The sequence below is a fragment of the Castor canadensis genome, chromosome 12 (genome assembly GCF_047511655.1).
Source record: "Castor canadensis chromosome 12, mCasCan1.hap1v2, whole genome shotgun sequence".
NCBI lineage: Eukaryota > Metazoa > Chordata > Mammalia > Rodentia > Castoridae > Castor > Castor canadensis.
Window position 1 is genome coordinate 74,308,540 of NC_133397.1, and position 22,834 is coordinate 74,331,373.

At 40.3% G+C, this 22,834-nt stretch overlaps 1 long non-coding RNA gene across 1 annotated transcript in view; it reads right to left on the reverse strand.

The window, feature by feature from the left end:
• Positions 1–17,765, reverse strand: part of LOC141415049 (uncharacterized) — a 320,350-nt gene extending 302,585 nt beyond the window's left edge. The window contains exon 1 of the long non-coding RNA XR_012440077.1: positions 17,451–17,765. This is a non-coding gene — a long non-coding RNA (uncharacterized lncRNA). The remainder of the gene's footprint in view (positions 1–17,450) is intronic.
• Positions 17,766–22,834: the final 5,069 nt, after the last annotated feature.

Below are 22,834 nucleotides of genomic sequence, written 5' to 3' on the forward strand. Positions count from 1 at the left end.
TTTGCACTGCTCACCAATACTTTCCAGGTACTTAATTCCAGGCATTCTGAGGAGCTCACAGTGATATTCCTTAGTGGTTTGATTTGAATTTCCTTGAAGATTAATGAGATTAAGCACATTCTTGCATATCTGTTGGGCACTTATGTTTTCTTTGTATGATAAGTGGGTTAAAATCCTTTACAAATTTTTCTTTTGAATTGTTTGCTTTTTCTTACTGGGTTGGCAGAGTCATTTATATATTTGGGGTATGAGTCTTTTGTAATGATAATTGTTGACTATTTTTCCCACCTTCCCTGTCTTTTTACTTTCTTGTTGATGTATCTTGTTGAACAGAAGTTCTTACTTTTAATATAGTTGAATTTATCAGTTTTTTCCTTAAGAGTGCTTTTGGAGTCTTATTTTTAAATATCCTTTCCTCCTCTGAGAATATGAAGATATTGCTTTATATTCACTTCCAAAAGATTTCTAGTTCTGTCTTTCACATTTGGGTCTTTCATTCCTCTGATACTCAATTTGAAAATGTTCCCAACTTCTTTGTCCAATTATAATGGGGGCCATCGCATTGTGGGTTTGAGCACTAAGTTGGTGGTAGGCTGCCTGTGCTTGTTTACATCATGGGTCAGTCACTAGCTATATGACTGTAAGAACCTGCCTCACTTTGCTGTGCCTTGGTTTCCCAAACTGTATTAGTACTTCCCATGTAGGTTTTTATGGGAGTCAAATGAGTTAATGTATATCTATCTATTGAGATATATACAGATAGATATAGATATAGATATATATAATTGCTTAGAAGAAAAAAATATCTGGCACTCACTAAATACCTTATAGGACTTAACTACATCTTTGCTCAGTCCTTCAAGTTCTTTCCCCAGCTCACTCAGCCCTCACTGTCATCACTGCCACCCTCTAACAACAGCAAAGAAACAAGATCTGTGCTGTCATAATCAATATTCTGCCTGAAGAGCTTCCTTTTAGTATATGATTTTCATGCACATGTCAATATTTATGTTTCACTTGACATCTGCAGGCATTTCTGCCTCCTACCAAGAGGATGCTCCTAGTTCTTTTGACTTTAAGATCAGAGAGATGTGGAATTCAATTCTCCCTGGACATTTCTTGTGCTCCCTGGGAAGTTAAATAGCTCTGAAAGTAATGGAAAAGAGAAAGGTTTTCATCCTCTTAGCCATCTAAGATGCCCATTTTTGGGGGACACTATGTGATTTATGTGTGTCTTTTTCCTGTCACTGTGTGTCACCCTCAAGACACAAAGGGAGCTTCAAGCCAGAGAAGGAAAGGAACTAGCATTTGTTGAAAGACTTTTAAGTTATAAGTGCTGCTTATTCGTTATTTCATTTAACCCTTCCAAAAAGTGTGAGAGGGAAGGAACTGATGAACAAATGTGCTGGTATTCAGAACCAGGTCTTTCTGGCTTTCATGTAAAAACTCTGTATCATGCAGCCTCCCACAGAAGCACCATCTAGTAGACTTACTAAGAAGAACCCATGAGGCTCACCCTATTGAACATGCCACACATTTTATACTTGTTTTATTCCTTCACTTCATCTACATCCCTCCTCACTTCTCATGCCAGCCTTAGAGGTTATGCTTCCAGTGAATGTCAGTACTAAGGATAACCACTTGCCACAAATCTCAGACTGAATTAAATGTCTGAGGAGCCCACTGTGGAATCTCATGCTACTGCCCATTCCTGTGGTCTTTCTCCTTCCTAGAAATGCAACATATAAAGTTTCAAAAAGAACCTTTTCGTTCAGACATGCTACAGGTCAATTTGTATGTGTTTGTGTATGTACACCTCTAAGCAAGAAAAGGCATATAATGGTGATGAATTCATTAATGAGTGATCATTATATACAGTTATATAATTAAATGTGTATGATTAAAGTGGATATATAACAAAAATTTCATTTACCCCAACTAACTCGCATTAACTAGCTAGTATATTTTTGGCAAAGTCTGCTTTAGAGTGATGCGATTCTCGGGAATACTTGATGTTACCTTCAGGAATTCACTTACATGAGCAATTTCTAGACTGAGTCTTTAAGCAGCCCACTGGACACTAAGCTCTCTGGCCCAGGCCCTACTTCAGTACTTTTTGCAGATCTCAGGGTGCATGTCACAAGTCATTGCAAGATCTTCAACAAATGCTTGTTGTACTAATGAAAGAATGGATTGGATTAATTGGCAAGCAGCCCAATCATCTTCCCACAGCTAACTCCTAGCCTTATACCAATGATTACCAGAAATAAAAATTAGTACCTTGAGGCTACATAGGAGTCAAGTCATTGGGCTCAGTTTTGCAAGCTGACTTAGATTTAATTAGGCAGAAATGTCAACTCATACATTACAGAAAGTCTTTAAACAGCAAGAATTAAGGCTGGAATTTTTCTTCACAACCTATAATATGGGCTTCACAGGCAGCAATCATTCAATAAATACTGATTACCCCTTAGAAATCTAGATAATTCTAGTAACCCAATCCCTCTTTTTCTGTGTGCGCATCAATTAACCAAAGCCAACATTCAATATACACATGCACACATCCATCCTGTCACTGCCTCTGCCTTGTGACTTCCCTGTCTACATTTGGGGGCCACCTGCTAAAGAAACAGATCTAATCCTTAAAATGTGAGCAAATTCCCTTTCCCCAACTCATATGAATTTGCTTTTCTTTTTGAGAGGTTCACAAAAGCTACATCCCTACCCCTGTCCCTTATTCAAAAGGACCTATATTATTCTTGTTCAGATGTCTCCTATATCAGGAACACTACAGTGTTGCCAGAGGTGGCCCCAGCTTGTGGTAGCCTCCACAGACTGCAACTCCTACCTTAGGCTGCCCCTTCTTTCCTTTTGCAGTGTGTTTTCAGAAAATGCTCAGACAACCCCAGAATACAGCCTGGAAGGACATGGCAGTTGAATGGAAAATGACATATGAACCCATACTTCCTAAGTTGTTTTATGATTTTTACAGACCTGGAAGAGTATTGCTTAGAATGATTCCTGCCCACTTGTCAGTCAGTCCAAGCTTGATACTATCACTTCTCCAATTATTAGTAGCAAATGGATAGTAAAATAAATGAATCCCTAAATTTTAGTACTTTAATGGGCTAAATTATACACCCTCCCCAAAATGTGTATGTTGAAATCCTCTGACACCAAGTACCTCAGAGCATATCTGGATTTGGAGATAGGGCTTTTAAAGGGTAATTAATGTAAAATGACAATACAGAACCTAATTCAATTTGACTGGTGTCCTTATAAGAAAAGGAGATTAGGACACAGTCACAGAGAAAAGACCATGTGAAGACCCTGGAAGAAGATGATCATATGTAAGTCAAAGAGAGGGGTCTTAAAAGAAACCAATCCTGCCAAGACTTTCACCTTGGATTTCTAGACTCCAGAATTATGAGAAAGTTAACTTCTGTTATTTAAACTACCCATTTTGCAGTACATTGTTATATGGCAGCCCTAGCCAACTAACACAGGCAGGAAAGAATGTGAGATTAACTGTGATCACTTACAACAATGGTCAGTATCATAAATGGGTGCCAGGACAAATAATCACAATTATTAAAGAACAGAGTATCAGCAGGGCAATGCACCCCTGTTCTTTATGCTTACTGATACCCCATCTCTACATAACAAACCACCTAAAATTTAGTAGCTTAAAACAATAGCCATTCATTTACCCACAACTCTGAGGGTCAGCAGTCTGGGCTGAGAGCATCTTGGCAGGCAGCATTTCTGCTTCTCTCTGCAGAGCTCACTCATGCAGCATAGTCATCTTGCAGCTCATCCAGGGAGGGATGCTAGGAAAAAGCCTTGTTCACATGTCTGGCAATTGGCAATGGGGCTATTGGCTGCAGTGCTTTGATTTTCACACTCCTGTAGACTGGATGGATTTGCTTTCCATGGAAGTCTCCAGTCAGCAATGCAAAAAGGAGATAGCAGAAACTGAAATCCTAGATATGGAAGTCTTACTTTCAATATGTTCATTGGCCATCAAATGTCACAGGGCCAGATTCAATGGGCAGAAAACTAAACCCACTTCTTGATAGGAGAAGCAATTAAGGCCTAGTGCCATAGAGTATGTACACCAGGCAGGAGGAAGGATTACAGGCATCTTTACAAAGAGGCACCATGCTCCCTTTGGGCTACGATGATTGCTTCCCTAATTACAAGGCAGGTGCATGCTCCACCCCAGGCATTTAGAAGAACTTGACTCAAGAATGAGTGTGCCTCAAGGAGTACAGCTCTTGTCCATCCAGTTCACAAGTGCAAGCACAAAAGGAAAAATATATTCTATGAATACAACAAAGGTGAAGATGATAAAATGCCTATAAGGAAATTTCAATTACTAGGGTTATGGACACACAAATAACTGTATCAAAACAGAATAATATCCACAGTAGTCAACTCTAGGGAGGAAAAGATCAAGAGTAGTTTCATAAAGGAAGTAACTCTTGTTCTAAATTCAGAATGATGAGGTGCTTGCTGGGAGGTAAAGGCTTGGGAGAAATGATTCTGGAGTAGGAGGTAGCATCACCTCGCAGCAAAGTCAGGAGGAGGCTGATACTAAGGAGAATGAACTTTCTCATAAGCAACCGAGGAACAGAGAAGACTTTCAAGTATGAGCTTGTATTATCACACCTACAATTTGGTAAAATGTGCAGGATGTTCTTGAAGCAAGGGAACCAGGAAAGGGACTTTTCCAATTAGGACATTGTGGTTGCAAACAATGGGATATAACTGACCAACTAGAGCAAAAGAGGAACATAGCATAGGCTACAAAGATGCTGAAAGGGTTAAGGAGAGCTAAAGATCCAGGCTTGTAACCCTCACAAGTAGAACAACTCTCAAATGTGTGAAGCCAAGATCCAATCACCTGTCTGCCCCTCCACTGGATATTGCTGACATATGCATAACTCCTGACCTTCCTTCCCATTTCCATCATTCTGTTTCCAGGTCAGGGCTTTGGGAGAGGAAATTCAATTGACTAAATTTACATCAGATGTTTCTTCCGTGGATGTACCAGACTTGAGCAAGAATCATTCAGCGGCTTTGATGAGAGCTCCAGCACCCACAATATTGCTCTGCAAGACAGAAAGATGATTGCCTAGAAGGAAATCTACTGTTAGGAGGCGGAAAGGAAGCTAGATAGACAAAAATTGACAGTACTCACTCCAGTGCCATTCTAAGAGCCCAGATCAGGCATCAAGGCCCATCAGCCTTTTGGGATGACATAGGTCTAGGGTGAGGGACTAGGCTATCACCACCCCACCACCCTGGAGATTCTGATTTAGTTGTCCTGTTGTGTGATCTGGGTGTCTAGGGGCTTTCAAGCTTACCAGCAATTCCAATCTATAGCCACAGCTGAGAACCATGGTTCTGGGATAGCAGGAGGAGTTTAGACAGTCCATTTGGGTATATAGGAATAGTATGAGCTATGATGTCTATTGGCTTCTTGGGGTTCATCGTATGAGCACACCATATGTTTACCGTCAGAATAGACGTTGACACCTGAGCCACAACGACATCAAACCTGTAAAATAAACATTCACCAATCCATAAAGTATAGGTGATAGAAATACGTACCAGGAGCTATAGAGCCAGTACCACGAGGGAAAGATGAAAGACTAATTCAAAGCACTAAAAAGCAAAGATTACACCTTGTACCTTTTGCATAATGATTTAACTAGAAAAAGCTTAACACAGGGAACTTCACTAAGCACCCTGAAATCAGATGAGCTACCTAAAGACAGTTATCTATGAACACACTCATCTATGTAGCAAAATAGTGAGAAGATCTCTAGGTAGAGGTGAAAAGCCTACCGAGCCTGATGATAGCTGGTTACTCAGAACTGAATTTCAGTTCCACTTAAAATTTACCACAAGAAATAATACTCCAACATGTAAATTTTAATGTTAGTCTAAAGAGGGACAGCCCTTTAGATATGGATACAACCTTATATAAAGAGTAAAATCACCTACACAGCCATAGTTGGCCTAAAAGCAGCCACCAATTAAGAAAGCGTTCAAGCTCAACCACATCAAACCCCTAAATTACAAGAACCAACATGACCTCCTATAATACAAACTGAGTTAATCTATTCCCCAATAGATGAGCTAATGTTAATATTAGTAACAAGAAAAAATTCTCCGAGCACAAACTTATATCAGACCGAATGAATCACTGATTGTTAACATATATAGAGAAAAAAACAAACACAGGCCCAACCTATAAAACATAATGTTAACCCGACACAGGAGTGCTGTAAGGAAAGATTAAAAAAAGTAAAAGGAACTTGGCAAACAAAAACCCCGCCTGTTTACCAAAAACATCACCTCTAGCATTACAACTATTAGAGGTACCGCCTGCCCAGTGACAATTGTTAAACGGCCATGGTATCCTGACCATGCAAAGGTAGCCTAATCATTTGTTCCCTAAATAGGGACTTGTATGAATGGTTTGACAAGGGTTTATCTGTCTCTTACTTTTGATCAGTGAAATTGACCTTCCCGTGAAGAGGCGGGAATAAACCAATAAGACGAGAAGACCCTATGGAGCTTTAATTTTTCAACCACAATTATACAAAACACACCTACCCCTAATTGGCCTAACCTTATAATTTCTGGTTTAATAATTTTGGTTGGGGTGACCTTGGAGCACAAAACAACCTCTGAATGATTTAAATCTAGACTAAGAAGTCAAAATACAAAAAAAAAATCATAAATTGACCCATCACTTGAGCAATGGACCAAGTTACCCTAGGGATAACAGCGCAATCCTATTCTAGAGTCCATATCGACAATAGGGTTTACGACCTCGATGTTGGATCAGGACATCCCAATGGTGCAACCACTATTAAAGGTTCGTTTGTTCAGCGATTAAAGTCCTACATGATCTGAGTTCGGACAGGAATAATCCAGGTAGGTTTCTATCTATTTACAAGTTTCTCCCAGTACGAAAGGACAAGAGAAACAAGACCAACTCCCCATCAGAGCCTTAAGTCCAATAGATACACTAACATTAATCTAGTAAACAATCTACTCACCTACCCTAGAACAGGGTTAGTTAAGGTGGCAGAGCCTGGTAATTGCGTAATACTTAAAACTTTACCCTCAGAGGTTCAACTCCTCTCCTTAACACAACATGTTCATCATAAATGTCCTTACCCTAACTATCCCCATTCTACTTGCAATAGCATTCTTAACCCTCATAGAACAAAAACTCCTAGGATATATACAGCTACGAAAAGGCCCAAACATAGTAGGCCCCTATGGCATCCTTCAACCATTCGCCGATACACTAAAACTATTCATTAAAGAACCGATATGACCACTAGCCTCCTCCCCACTGCTATTCTCTATCGCCCCAACCCTAGCCCTAGCCCTAGCCCTTATTATATGAATCCCATTTCCAATACCACAACCCTTAATCAACATAAACTTTGGCATCCTATTTATTCTAGCAATCTCCAGCCTATCTGTCTATACCATCCTATGATCAGACTGTTCATCAAATTCTAAATATGCTCTAATTGGAGCACTCCAAGCTGTCGCACAGACAATCTCATATGAAGTGTCCCTTGCCATCATTGTTTTATCAGTAATACTTATAAATGGGTCATTCACTATATTCTCACTAATTACAACACAAGAACATATCTGACTCATCATCCCAACATGACCACTAGCAATAGTATGATTTATCTCAACATTAGCAGAAACAAACCGGGCCCCATTCGACCTAACTGAAGGAGAATCCGAACTCGTATCCGGATTCAAGGTAGAATATGCCGCCGGACCATTCGCCTTATTCTTCATAGCAGAATATATGAACATCATTATAATAAATGCTCTCAGAACAATCATATTCCTAGGGGCATTCCACAACCCTCTAACCCCAGAACTATACACTATTAACTTCACCATCAAAACCCTGTGCCTCACCATACTATTCTATGAATCCGAGCATCATACCCCCGATTCCGATACGACCAACTCATACACCTACTATGAAAAAACTTCCTTCCACTCACTTTAGCCACCTGCATATTATATGTATCCCTCCCCATTGCCATATCAAGCATCCCCCCACAAATACAGAAATATGTCTGACAAAAGAGTTACTTTGATAGAGTAAAGTATAGAGGTTCAAGCCCTCTTATTTCTAGAGCTACAGGAATCGAACCTAATCCTAAGAATTCAAAATTCTTCATGCTACCATATCACACCCAACTCTAAAGTAAGGCCAGCTAAATTAAGCTATCGGGCCCATACCCTGAAAATGTTGGTTTATATCCTTCCCGTACTAATTAACCCCACTGCCAAATTAATTATCTTACCCACTATAATTATAGGAACAATAATTACAATAACAAGCTCCCACTGACTAATAATATGAGTGGGTTTAGAAATTAATATATTAGCATTTATCCCCCTATTAATCAATAAAGGAAATCCACAATCCACAGAAGCAGCAACTAAGTACTTCATAACACAAGCCACAGTATCTATGCTACTACTAATAGCAATTGTAATCAACATACTAGACTCAGGCCAATGATCAATCATCTATACGCAAAACCCCATTACATCATTCATAGCCCTAGTAGCACTAACTATAAAACTTGGATTAGCTCCATTCCACCTATGAGTACCAGAAGTCACCCAAGGAACCACCCTAATGTCAGGAATACTACTACTAACATGACAAAAACTAGCCCCAATCTCCATCCTATACCAACTAACACCATCAATCAACCATCAACTCCTCATATCAATAGCCCTACTATCAATTATAATAAGTGGCTGAGGAGGACTAAACCAAACACAACTACGTAAAATCATAGCCTATTCATCAATCGCCCATATAGGATGAATAATAGCCATCATCTCATACAACTCCATAGCCTTCATACTAAACCTAATCATCTACATCCTACTATCACCATGTTTACAATAATCAACTATAACACAAACACCAACACACTAACTCTAGCTCACTCCTGAAACGTAACCCCAGTAATTACCCTAATACTACTCATCTCACTACTATCACTTGGAGGGCTCCCACCACTAACAGAATTCCTACCAAAATGAATCATCATTAATGAGTTAGCAAAAAATGATCTAATCTTAACACCAACAATTATAGCTATACTAGCCCTACTAAACTTGTACTACTATATACGACTAATTTACTCAACAACCCTAACCCTATTCCCAACCACAAACACCACAAAAATAAAATGACGACACTCCAACAACAAACCCTCAATTCTTTTACCCCCACTTTTTATCATTGCAGCTATGACCTTACCCCTAACACCTATCATATTTGCCCTGAACTAGGAATTTAGGTTAAATAGACCAAGAGCCCTCAAAGCCCTAAGCAAGTTAAATAAACTTAATTCCTGTAATAAGGACTGCAGGATACCACCCTACATCTCATGAACGCAAATCAAGCACTTTTACTAAGCTAAGTCCTCGCTAGATTGATGGGATTCAAACACACGAAATTGTAGTTAACAGCTAAATACCCTAAGCAACTGGCTTCAACCTACCTCTCCCGCCATCTAGAAAAAAAAGGCGGGAGAGGCCCCAGCAGAGTTGAAGCTGCTCTTCTGAATTTGCAATTCAACGTGATCCATCACCTCGAAGCCTGGTAAAAAGAGGACTCAACCCCGTCTTTAGATTTACAGTCTAATGCTCACTCAGCCATTTTACCTATGTTCGTCAACTGTTGACTATTCTCAACAAACCACAAAGGTATCGGCACCCTGTACTTAATATTTGGAGCCTGAGCAGGAATAGTAGGGACTGCCTTAAGCTTATTAATTCATGCAGAACTAGGACAACCAGGAACCCTATTAGGAGACGGCCAAATCTATAACTTCATCGTTACAGCCCATGCTTTTGTAATAATTTTCTTCATAGTAATACCAATCCTTATTGGAGGGTTTGGTAATTGATTAGTGCCATTAATAATTGGAGCCCCCGATATAGCATTTCCCCGAATGAACAACATAAGCTTCTGACTTCTCCCACCATCTTTCCTCCTTCTGCTGGCCTCCTCAATAGTAGAAGCCGGAGAGGGAACTGGGTGAACTGTACACCCCCCACTAGCAGGCAATCTAGCCCATGCAGGAGCATCAGTGGACCTCACCATTTTTTCTCTTCACTTAGCTGGTGTATCCTCAATCCTTGGCGCTATTAATTTTATCACAACAATTACTAATATAAAACCCCTGCAATATCACAATACCAAACACCATTATTTGTATGATCAGTCCTGGTCACTGCAGTCCTCTTACTACTCTCCCTCCCTGTCCTAGCGGCCGGAATTATAATACTCTTAACTGACCGGAACCTAAACACTACTTTCTTTGACCCTGCAGGAGGAGGAGACCCAATCCTCTATCAACACCTATTCTGATTTTTTTGGTCACCCTGAAGTATACATCTTAATTCTTCCAGGCTTCGGCATAATCTCTCACATCATTACCTATTATTCTGGCAAAAAAGAATAATAGGTAACGATTAAAAAAGAAAGGAGGAAGTGATCTGAGTAGGCCAGGGTCAAAGCTCCATATCCCAGCTTGAAACTGAGAATTGGCACTTTTTTCTTGGTTACACATTGGGCTTCTGCCCCAGATTTCTACTGAAGAAATAGCACTACTACTGAAGAAGTAAACAATCTTAAAAAACAATGTCTTAAAGTTCTTAGATATCATGAACCAACTTTTTTCAGAATCATCTTTGAAGTTACATGCTGGCACCTTTGTTACTGGAGTTCTTATACATAATTGCTGAAAAGAAAAAAAACTTGCTTAGATTATTAGAAAAATACCATAATTTAATAAATGTGTCAACAAAGGTCATAAAACTAGAGTTTATGACATCCTTCTCATACCCACTGAACATTTATTGAGTCTCTACCATGGGCTAGATGTTGAAGGTATCACCTTGAGGTTGAGAGACAAGGTCTGGCTTTCAGGAAGCTCATATTCTAGTAGGAGGAGACAAGCAAGAAACAAATGTATGAATAAGATAAAGTTAAATCATGCACGCCTTTCATTCTTGGATCCTATCTTCATGGAGTCCTACTCCATGCTCTACTGTTGCTGTGTGGCCCTCTGTCCTCAGAAGCTTACCTCAAATCCAGGGGAGTCTGGGAATTTGGTTTTGAGGAGTGCCTAGGTATTAGATTTTTGATATCAGCAGGTGGATCCCTCTCTAATGAGGAAGGAGTTCACCCTTCAGAAGTCTTTACCTCCCAAAGTTACCTTGCTTTGAGACAATTTTAAAGTGTTCAGGAGCTCATTCTGTGAGAGGCAGTCACTTCAATGACTGTTGTTGCTCTTCTTCTGCAATGTCAGAAGCAATACAATGGCTTGGATATCCAGGATTCAGCTGAGACACAAGATTCCTGGCCCTATCATTTCCATATCTGTCTTAATAAACTTTCACAGTCAGAGCTTAATCTGTATATTGAAATATCCCACAGTTTAATTTCAAAGCTAGAGTTAGGTGCTAATGTAAAGAGCTACCAACTATAATCTGAGTCATTAAAAAAAAGAAAAATGGACAATAAGCATATCAGCATTGGCATGTAAATGAGAATGCCTAAGATAGTTCAAACTCCATGGAAACAATCTGTTCTACTAAACATTGTCTTGTCTTTAATATCCTTTTGTAGCCTGTACAAAAAAGGCCTCCTATCTACTATGGCTATAATCACAAATTGCAAATGAATAAAGTGAAAATTAATGAGTTTTCTTTTTCTTTGAATGGCTATACAAAAGCTTCAAACTGCTCTTCCCCGGTCAAATCATCTCTATCAGGAATTTTAGGCTCACAAGTTTCATTCCACTGGGTTCAGCTCTCAGAATAAAAGGCTTGTTTAAAAAACAGCATTTACTATTTCCCTCTCTTACTGAAAAACTTGCACTTGTTTCAAAGTTAAAAAGAAAATACTAAGGGTACAAAGAAACAAGTTCGAATCACTTAGAAATTCTAACTAGAAAAAGAAAAATTTAGAACTTGCAGTCTTATCTTCCAGTCTTACGTATTATGTAATATTTTTAGATGAATGATGGTTTTTGCTAAGAACCTGAACTACCACACTTCAGGGTAGAGTTCTGTAATTAGTGGCAAGAGCTAAGATAGAAGACACTCTTTGGCTACCTACTGAATTGGCAAGATCAGAAATGAATGGTGCCATAAAGATCCCATGTCTTTCACTAGTGCTTAAAGCTGAGGCTTTATTTATAAGGAAATTCTAAATTCCAGGCTGGTCTCACCCCATTGCCCTTGGTGGAGGGAGCCTGTTTGTCATGTTAATGAAGAGAAAAGTTCCAAGTTCCACAATGAAAGACTTTTTTCACCTACAGATGAAGGGGAAACAGAGACGTTACTGGCTCAGGGATGGAATTGGGGCGAAACAAGAAACCCTTCCTGGCCTTTAGGGCCAAATGGCCTAAGGTGGGAGTGAGTGGGGCTGTCCCAGCTCAGATAAGTGCACTGTCTGCCAGCATTTAGGCAGTCCGGATGCTCAAAACCTGAACAGCATCAGAATCCTGCAGAGGACTGTTAAAAGCAGATTGCTAAACCCCACGCCAGGGTTTCTGATTTAAGAGGTCTGGACCAAGGCCTGATAATCTGCATTTTAACAAGTCACCATGTGATGCCAAGACAGAGGGTCCCAGGACCACACTTTGAAAAACATTGGTCTATCCTACTCCTTGCACTGTTTTAAAGAGATTCAGAACTCAGACTCTGACGTCAGACAGATCTGACTTTCATTCTTAATTCCATCCATTAATCACTGCGTGAACTTGAGTCAATATTTTAATTCATCTGAGCCTAGATTTCCTCATAAGTAGAATAGAAATAGTTACAAGACTGTTCCGAGAAGTGGATCATACAATGTGTAAGTGTTTTAAGCACATTACCTACCTCATAATAAACATTCTATACATGATTATTAGTCTTTCTATTCAAGTCCCAACTCAATATCCTCCAGGAATCTGTTTGCACCTGTTTGTATTGATTCTAGTCTTCTAAAATGTTGGCTTGCTCTTTTTCCTTTCCAACCTGCCCTGTGGTAAGGAAACACCACCTCCCTACCTCCCAAGAGGCCTCCAAACACCACTAGCTGGTGGCACTGGTCAGGCTAGTCCTCTGCTGCCATCTTGTGGCTTTAACTCACCTAGCACCTTGTTGAATAACTGTCAAGATGGCATTTGCTGGGCTCCAATACATGAACAGCATAAGCAAAGCAGTCAGAAAGTGTTTCCACTCAGGTGCTCAGTGGGTATGAGGACCATGGAGATGGGTTCTTAACCAAGACAATCCAAATGACAACCCAAATCCTGAGGATTACAAAATGACAGAAAGGAGCTTGGATCAGGATCAGAAAAGTAAGAGAGCTACCTGGCTCCTGATTTCAAGGAGAGGAGTAGATGATCTTTCTGACTTCACACATGGGCTGGCCAGCCCTTCTCAGCATGACCTCAGAACATCTGCCTGTAGACATTTCTGAGGGCATTTGAGATCTTGGGACTGATACCTTCATATTCCCCTTGCTGCTGATGTTACTAAAAAGGCACCCCTATTACTACAGGCCCCCAAAGCACCATGTTGGAATTACAGACCCTGTCTGTATGGCCTGCTTATCATAGATGGTCTTTGGGACAGAGAGGCAGAGCTTTAGTAGAGAATCAGGACATAGACATGCAGGTGATGACATGAATACCCCATGTGCTTTTGTCTTTCATCCCCATAAACCCCTCTAGTCAGTGAAAGTGATTCACTGAGGGGGTCACAACTCAATGGGGGAGACAAATGCAAATTATTTCTTTTTTCACTACTTTATGTTTCTCTACTGGAGGGAAGATTTCCTAATGACAGTGTTTGGTCAGAACCTATAACCTTAGGAATACTTTTGATTATTAAAATGTATTCTGAGCAGCTTTAACCTTTTCTCATACTCCATCTTTCCACTAAATACAGGACTGAGTAGGGACTCAGATTCTTGGAGCAGAGCAGAGAAGTAGCTCTGGTGCTGTTCTGGGTGCCTCCTTCCCCTTCACTCTGCAGGCTACAGGAGGAGGCTGACGCTAAGGACAAATGTTTCTCTACTCAACTGCCATTGTCAGGGCCTTTCTGTTGTTGGTTGTGTGTAACTGCTTTCCTGGGCATGGCAGACTGGCCATGTGGCAGGCAGCAAACTGTTGATTCTGTTGTGGGAGTCCCACCTGGGGATTCTAGGGATTTGGGAGGGGGAGGACTATGAAGACTTCCTGAATGCAGTTCCCTATGGGAAGGGAAGTTCCAGTATTATATTATCCTCCTCTTGGGAACCTTCTCCAGGAGCAGACCCAGCCATATCTGCTGGTAGAGTCCTCTGGTTCAACAATGAGACTGTTTGGTGATATAATGGCTGTCTTCTGTGTGGTCTCCTTTATCCACAGGAAACCTTCACATCATTGCCCAGCAAACAAGAACAACAACAACAAAAAATATGAATGAAGACAAATTCTAGACAGATACTCTTATCCCACACACACAGCCTGAGGCAGATCAACAATGAGCATTCCACTAGGAAATGAAATGCCCTCTGCTACTTCTTGAAAGCACCCAAAGTCTTCAGGAGGGAACCACATGGAGTCCTCCCACACCCCACTGGCACTGGGGGAGGGAAAAGTACACTTGCTTCACTCCTCAGGAGGGTGGAGGTGGCAGGAAAGTGCTCTTTTCCAGGAGCACCTCACTGCTGAGGCTCACAACACTGATAGTTCTCCCCCTTTCTGGGTTCTCTTTTCTCAAAGCCATGAACTGGGAAAAAGAGTAAGGAGTAGGGCACCATGCCTGGGATAGCAGCCATCTCTCAGGCAGGCTAGATGGAGAGGGTGCCTTTTGGGCTTCTTTCTAGAATAAGGCCTATTTGGCACTTCATTGTTCTCACTTTTGGGCTCTTAGGTACCAATTATGGGCAACAGGAGAAGTCTCACTCAGCATTTGCTCCCTGGACAGTCATGGCCAGTGCCTATACTTGCCCCTGAGTAAAAAGCAAAGCAGTCAGATCCTTCTCCACTGGCTGTCACTAGTCCACTTAAGACTAGACACCATCTCTGCTAGGATGCACATGGGTCACCAAGGGACTCCCTCCTCTCTAGCAGAATAAACAAGAGAAAGAATAATAAAACAAAGACAAGATAGGCATAAGCAAGAAATGTAGGGTCTCCATGAGTAAGTCTGGGGTTGCAATGCTATCTACCCTTAATTACCCTTAACCTGATGAGCCTGAAAATTTACTTCTTTAAACTAAGGAATTTAATATGCTGCCTCATACTTTATAAAGCATGATAAACTTGACAAAGATTCATTAATTTACGTGGGTTTTAAATCTTGCAATAATCATCTTGCATTATTAGAGCAAACACCACTTACTCACTCATAAGAAAATAGAAGCTCCAAGGTATTAAACGACTTGTCCAAAACCACAGAACATTAGTCTCTCTCTAGCACAAAGCATTTATATCCAAAATTAAGCTACTTAACCAGCTTCTGACACTTATGAGTAAAAGCCTTGAAGTAATTGGGGTTAGAGAGTGAGCAGACATGGTGCACATTAAGTTTGGGTGGCAGGGAGAAAGATCCAGAATGAGAGTGATTCTCAGGAGAGTGGGCTGTTTGGTAGCAGTGGACAATCAGGGAGGAGCATGAGTCCTGGGAGCCTAGGCAAAAGGTGAGAGGGGGCTTTGTAGATTGACAACCAACAGAAGGCAAAATAGTTACTTCATATTTCTTTTTCTCCTCATATAGATCCAAATATGCCCAAGTGCACTATGGAAAAATCTCTTTTCAACACCAAAACTTTCTAAAGAAAAGAAAAAAAAAATGCCTGAACTAGTTTTAACCATTTTTGTGTTGTTCTAACCTATCTTAGCAGCATAGAGACTTTCCTTTGTGAACTCAGGGGTTTCAAAGCCAGCTTTGTTTTCATGCACGGTATTGATTTGGATTCTCGGGAGGGTCTCTTGACATCTCTCCACACCTTACCTGATTAATACAGCAAGTCCAGCAGATCCCTCACACACTGACAGGGGGAGGAAGGTACAGAAAAACTCAGAGCATCGTCTGAGGTAACAAAACATCTCAAGAGCAGACTAAGGAACAGAATGCCAAACTTCCAGCCAGGTCTGTGCAAGCTCTTCTGACATCATAACAGTTCTAGCTTGGAGAAAAGACTGATGAAAGGGGCCATGCACTTTCATTTTCTCTGCTTCCTAACTGGGGTAACCTCTTGGATAGCATATCCTTAAGAGCTGCTCAGCCACCATATAGAATCCTACTTCTCAGCCTGGCCCTGTCTACCACATGGTAAGTTTCTCTACCACTATCCTGGCTTCGGTTTCCACATCTGTCCAACAAAGTGACAGACAGAAATATTTAAAGTTCTCCTTAGCTGTTTTTTCCATTTGGTGCTAGGACTAGTTGAATCCTTGTTTCCTCTCATGTCTGCCTTTGGCACAGCATTTATGTCTTCAGACATTTAACCTGACATGTCCAAATGACTAGAGAGGAGAGTAAGCTTGCCAAAGGGTTTCTACAAAAATACTTCACATGCTTGGTAGATATTTATCAGCCCAAAATGGTATGAGTATGTTCCACTTGTACATCTGGTGTTTCACATTTTGGTACCTGAGCCTGGCTCTCGGGCTGGATTCAGACATCGGGCAACCAGAGCACCCAGGAAGTGTGTCCTTTCTGGAATTTAGATGATAAATCAGTGGAAATCTTCACGTTTTATCAGACACATTTGTAGCCCAGTCTCAGAAATAAGAAGTCATGAAAGAAAGAGAATTCTGTTGTCTACTGTTCCTCTTGCTTCATCTAAAACAGCAGCTGTCTGTGCCCTTTGTGAGGCAGACACTTGGCAGGATTTGCTAAGCTTGTTTACTCAAGACTGATCCCAGCTCCAGACCCCTCAAAACCCACAATGGGAGCTTAGAGCCTGCTTCAGGCTGCATCTCCCCCTCCCTTTCCCTTCTAAACACATACTGAGAAGGAAGAGGGTGCTTCGAGGCTGTCTTGGCTATACCTCTGGTGCTTAGGACATTTTTACCCCAGGTCTCAGCACAGTGGGCATAGAGAGAGCAAGGGAATCAGGTCAGAGAGGCAGGATGGCTTTGCAGAAGACAAAACTATGTACCCTGGTTATTTTGTTTATTTTATTTTTAATTAATGGATAATAATTGCATAGACTTATGGGTAGAACTTGATGTTCTGATATATGTATGCAAGGATTTAATCAAGCTTATCAACATACACATTTCTGCACATACCATTTCTCTGTGTTGCACATAGGCATTCAACCTCAGTTTCATCATCCATCAAGTAGGGATAAAAATACCTACCTCACAAGATATGGCATTTCCCTTCACTTCCTTGCACCTCAGGCAGTGCCTGGCATAGGGAACTAATATTTCCTTTGTCCGGAACCAACTCTGAGTCTGCAGGTAAAATCAAAAGTCATCTTCTTCTATCAGATCTTCTCCTACTGCTGAAAGATGAATCCAGAGGACATCGGTAGGGAGGTTACCTACACATCTCATCCTTTCTTCTTTTGTAGGTCTTTGGCCTCGTAGCAGCACCCTGCGTTTTCCCTAAACAGAACAGCGGTAAATAGACCCACAGGCAAAAGGAGTGCAGATATTGCTCAACTGAGAGACAGTGCTTCTCCCATCTGAGGGTCCACAGTCCTCAGTGAGGTGGACTTTGTATAGCCGTTTTCCAGGTGGTGCAAACATGCCACACGTCAGAACTGTCAGTCAAACAATAAACCTGGAGTCACAAGTGCTTTTTTTCCTAAGGCACAAAAATGAAAGAAAAGTTCTAGCCTCCCCACTCCCCAAAGTCTCAGGAATAAGCAACTTTTGCCTCTTCCCATTTGATTACAATTGATTTTAAGTCACAATTTAGCAGAGAAAATAGGATGTTACAAACAAACCTTGAACTATCCTTAACCCTTCATCTAGAATTGGAAATGAATTTTATTTCTCTCACACACACTCAGCCTGCAGATGGAAACAAGAAAGTAGGAAAGCCACACAGTAGAGCAACCAAGTGAGGCTCCATTCAATTATATAGCAGGACATGGACTGTGGCTCTCTGGCTGGACACATTACCTGCCACAGTGGTCATATGGTTGCTATGAAAAATAATAGTAATGAAAGCAACAGTTCTGTTAATTCCCTTTCACCTGCTTTCTTAAACACTAACGCCACAGAAAATCTTTCCATTTGCCTTGAAATTTTCTTTGCCCCTTTGCCTCTTTGAAGACTTCCCTGCTCGTGGCTCTGCTTGATCCCAAACCCATAAGGGGAAATATATTGTTAACCACATATACAATTTTAAGTTTTTTAGTAGTTGCAGTTTTAAAACTACAAAGAATTAATTGAGCCTAATTTTAATAATATACCTCATTTAACCCAAAATAGTGTGAATTCAAAACACAATTAATATTTTAAAGATGTTAACATTGTACACTCTCTTTTTCATTCTAAGTCTTTGGAGTGCAGTGTGTACTACTTACTTAGAGCACATCAAAATGCAGACTAGTCACATTTCAAGTGCTCAAGAACCACATGCCCCAATATAACACTTGGCACATTTTGGTGCAATTGTGTTTTTACATGTTCATCTGTCCTGTTATAGTGGAACTACCTAAGAATAGGACCATGGCTGGAGATGTGGCTCAAATGGTAGAGAGTCTGACTCACAAGTGCAAAGCCCTGAGTTCAAATCTTACAACCAAAAAAAAAAAGGAACAAACCATTAACAGTAACCAACTTGTAGCTGGTGCATAATAAGTCATATACAATATTAAGTTGGACTAATTTGTAAGTCAGTGTCACTATTAACCACTGGTAGAAACAGGGAAGGGAAAAAGGGGTGTTTGGGATTGGGTATTGTGAGTTAGAGGTGCTATGGGATCCTGGGATTACCATACTCAGAAATGGAAATGTGAGCTCAGGGAATAGACAGGGTAAAAAATAAAGGTTAGAGAGGCATGACTTCAAAGGGTCTTCTTCACAGAATGCAGAAACAATCCACCCATTTCATATAAAAATGCTGTGAAGCATTCCTAAGGAAAATCACAACATGCATTGTAAGAAAATAACCCCAGCATGCAGATGCACTGATCACTTGGGGTATATCCTGGACAAGAGTAAGAGGTAGTTGAGATTCATCTGTAATATCCTTCTATGCAGCAGGATTCTCTCCCTCTGCATGGAAGTCCTCTCTCTCCCTCTTACCCCACTGCTCCAAATGATCAGTATTCTCAGAAAAAGAAAACTGCCTCACTTTATGGCAGTGCTTTTCAAACTTCACTTTGTGTGTATACCACCTGGAGATCTTGTTAAAATGTGGGCTCTGAGTCAGTAGGTCTGGAATGGAGCTTGAGATTCTCCTTTTCAAACAAATGATGTTGATGCTGCTGGCCCATGCACCACACTATTTAGCAGGTAGCAGTTGTAGTATATTAAAAATCATGCTAGATGGTACTGGCACAAAAACCAGTGAAACAGAATAGAGGACCCAGATATGAGTCTACACAACTATACCCACCTTATTTTTGACAAATTCACCAAAAATACACCATGAAGAAAATACAGCCTTTTCAACAAATGTTGCTGGGAAAAGAGGTTATCCATCTACAAGAAACTAAAACTAGATCCGTATTTATCACCTGTATCTTTATCAACTCAAAATGGATCAAGGACCTTAATATCAGACCCAAAACTCTGAAATTGGTACAGAAAAGAGCAGGAAGCACTCTGGAAATAATAGGTATAGACAAGGACTTCTTCAATAGAACCCCAGCAGCCTAGCAACTAAGAGAAAGAATGGACAAATGGGACTTCATAAAATTAAAAAGCTTCTGCACAATAAAAGAAATGTTCTCTAAACTAAAGAGACCACCCACAGAATATTTGCCAGCTACACATGAAACAAAGGACTGATAACCAGGCTATGCAGGGAACTTAAGAAACTAAACTCTCCCAATAAAGAAATGGACAACTGAACTGAACAGAACTTTCTCAAAAGAAAAAGTTCAAATGGCAAAAAAAAACACATGAAAAAACACTCACCATCCCTAGCCACAAAGGAAATGCAAATCAAAACCACACTAAGATTCCACCTCACTCCTGTTAGAATAGCCATCATAAAAACACCACCAACAACAAGTGTTGGCGAGGATGTAGGGAAAAAGGAACATTCATACACTGTTGGTGGGAATGCAAACTGGTGCAACCACTCTGGAAAAATATTTGGAGACTTCTTAAAAATCTAAACATACATCTGCCATATGATCCAGTAATCCCACTCCTAGAGATATACCCAAAGGAATGCAACACAAGTTACTCCAAAGGCATCTGCACACCCATGTTTATTGTAGTGCTATTCATAACAGTCAAGTTATGGAAACTACCAAGATGCCCCATTACTAATGAATGGATCAAGAAAATGTGGTATTTATACACAATGGAATTTTACTCAGCCATGAAGAAGAATGAAATCTTATCCTTCACAAGTACATGGATGGAACTGGAGAACATCATCCTGAGTGATGTTAGCCAGGCTCAAAAGACCAAAAATCCTATGTTCTCCCTCATATGCGCTCTTTAGATCTAGGGAAAATGCAGCAATGTTGTTGGCCTTGGGTCACATGACAAGGGGAGAGCACATACGGGAGGTATAGGAATAGGTAGAAAACCCAAAACATGAAAGTTTTAGATGTCCCCACTCCAGAGGAACTAATGCAGAATCCTTAAAGTAACAGAGGTCAACACAAGAAGAGGATCAGGAACCAGTGTAAAGATCAGTTAGAGATGAATCAACTTGGGTTGTAATGCATTTGTACATGGAAGCAATGCTAGGAATCTCTCTGTATAGCTATCCTTATTTCAACTAACAAAAACGCTTTGTCTTTCTTATTATGCTTATGTCTTCTCTTCAACAAAATTAGAGATAAGGGCAGAACAGGTTCTGCCTGGAAGTGAGAGGGCTTGGTGGGGAGAGGGTGGGGTTGGGGGGCTGGGGGGAGAAATAACCCGAACAATGTACGCACATGTGAATAACTGAATAATTTTTTTAAAAATCATGCTAGAACTGAGGTTGAATTTGAATCCCATCTATTATGTGCTGTATGATTTTTTTTTACTTAGTGATTTTCACTTTACTTATATAAAGCTAAATTTTCTTATTTATTAAATATGTGTAATAGATAAGTTTTTTTTGTTTTTTTGCAGTAATGGGGCTTAAATTCAGGGCCTACATCTTGAGCCATTCCACATCCCTTTTTGTGAAGGGTTCTTTCAAGGTAGGGTCGCATGAACTATTTGTCTGGGCTGGCTTTGAACTTCGATCCTCCTGATCTCTACCTCCTAAATGGCTAGGATTACAGGTGTGAGCCACCAGTGCCTGACTAGATAAGTTCTTATGTGACATTCCTTGTGTAGTGCCTGACATATACTCAATGCTCTACAAATGCTTACTAAATCCTAACCAAAATATTTTCCAGTTGCCTCTTTGAGGATAACACTGGAATCAACCTAGCAGGATGAGAAAAGAATTTTTAACATGAGATATGTCTGCTCTTTGATTAAGCCTCAGAGGTTAGGATATTTTTTTCTTGAACTAAATTCATCTCCCTACATAAAAGCAATGCAAATACATTCCAAGTGAATGCCTTAAGGGAAAGGACATAATTTCATCTTTACCTATTTTTATATTTCTTTACAGTTGCCATGAGAGCATTTTAATAACCTCCATGGAGTTGAAAGTGATGCAGGTAATTGCCATAAGTAATTTAAGGGCTATTAAAGCTAACAAACCTCTCCTGTGGAATACCTTGTTAAGCAATGATCAGCAGAAAACACGGAAAGATTGTGAACACTGTAAATTCAAGCTCTTTTTTCAGTTAAACTGAAGTGAAAATGTAATTACGTCAAACATCAGAAAGGTGCAGACATTAAAACCCTTCTTGTTCCAATCTTGGGTTGGCTCAAGGTGCAGATGCCCTGGTATTCGAAGGAGATCCACTTCCTTTAGAAAAGGTGGCCTCATCTCTGATGTCATTTCTCATTATATGAACTGGCTGCTAACTTTTCCAAGCCTGCTTCTTAAGGTATTGATCAGAGCAGTTTTCTTTAAGCACAAAACCCCCAGGAATCTGGACTCTAGTCTTGGATTGGCCAATCACTATCTGTGGGACCTTTGCATAAACTACTGCCACCATTAACTAAAAAGATTTTCAAAGTTCTCTTCCATCTCTAAAGGCCTTTGACTTCTGTACTCAGAAGTCTGTTTTCTGACTATTTTAACAATCAAACTCATATCCATGAAACAAAAGTAGGGCACAAAAAAGGAAGAGAAGGTCCAAGAAAAGCATAAATTGACATCACAGAATGCATGCATTTTTAAATCTTCCTTGTAGACTCATATTCAGAATCAGGATCAATGTTCTTCCAGCAGAACACTGAAAGAAGAAAATGGGGGGAAAAAAAACAGAAATAACACTGACAATGAGTAAAAGCCCAAAGGAAAATGGATAGAAAACCTCAAAAGGCAGGGACCTTTTCTGATTCACTGTGATATACCTGGTGTCAGGCACATAGTGTATTCACAACAAATGTTGAATGAGTAAATGAAAATGATGCTTCCAAAGATATATATAATTTGTTTAAGTAGAATGATTAGGGTCACAGTGCAATATAAATGAGTACCCTCCTAA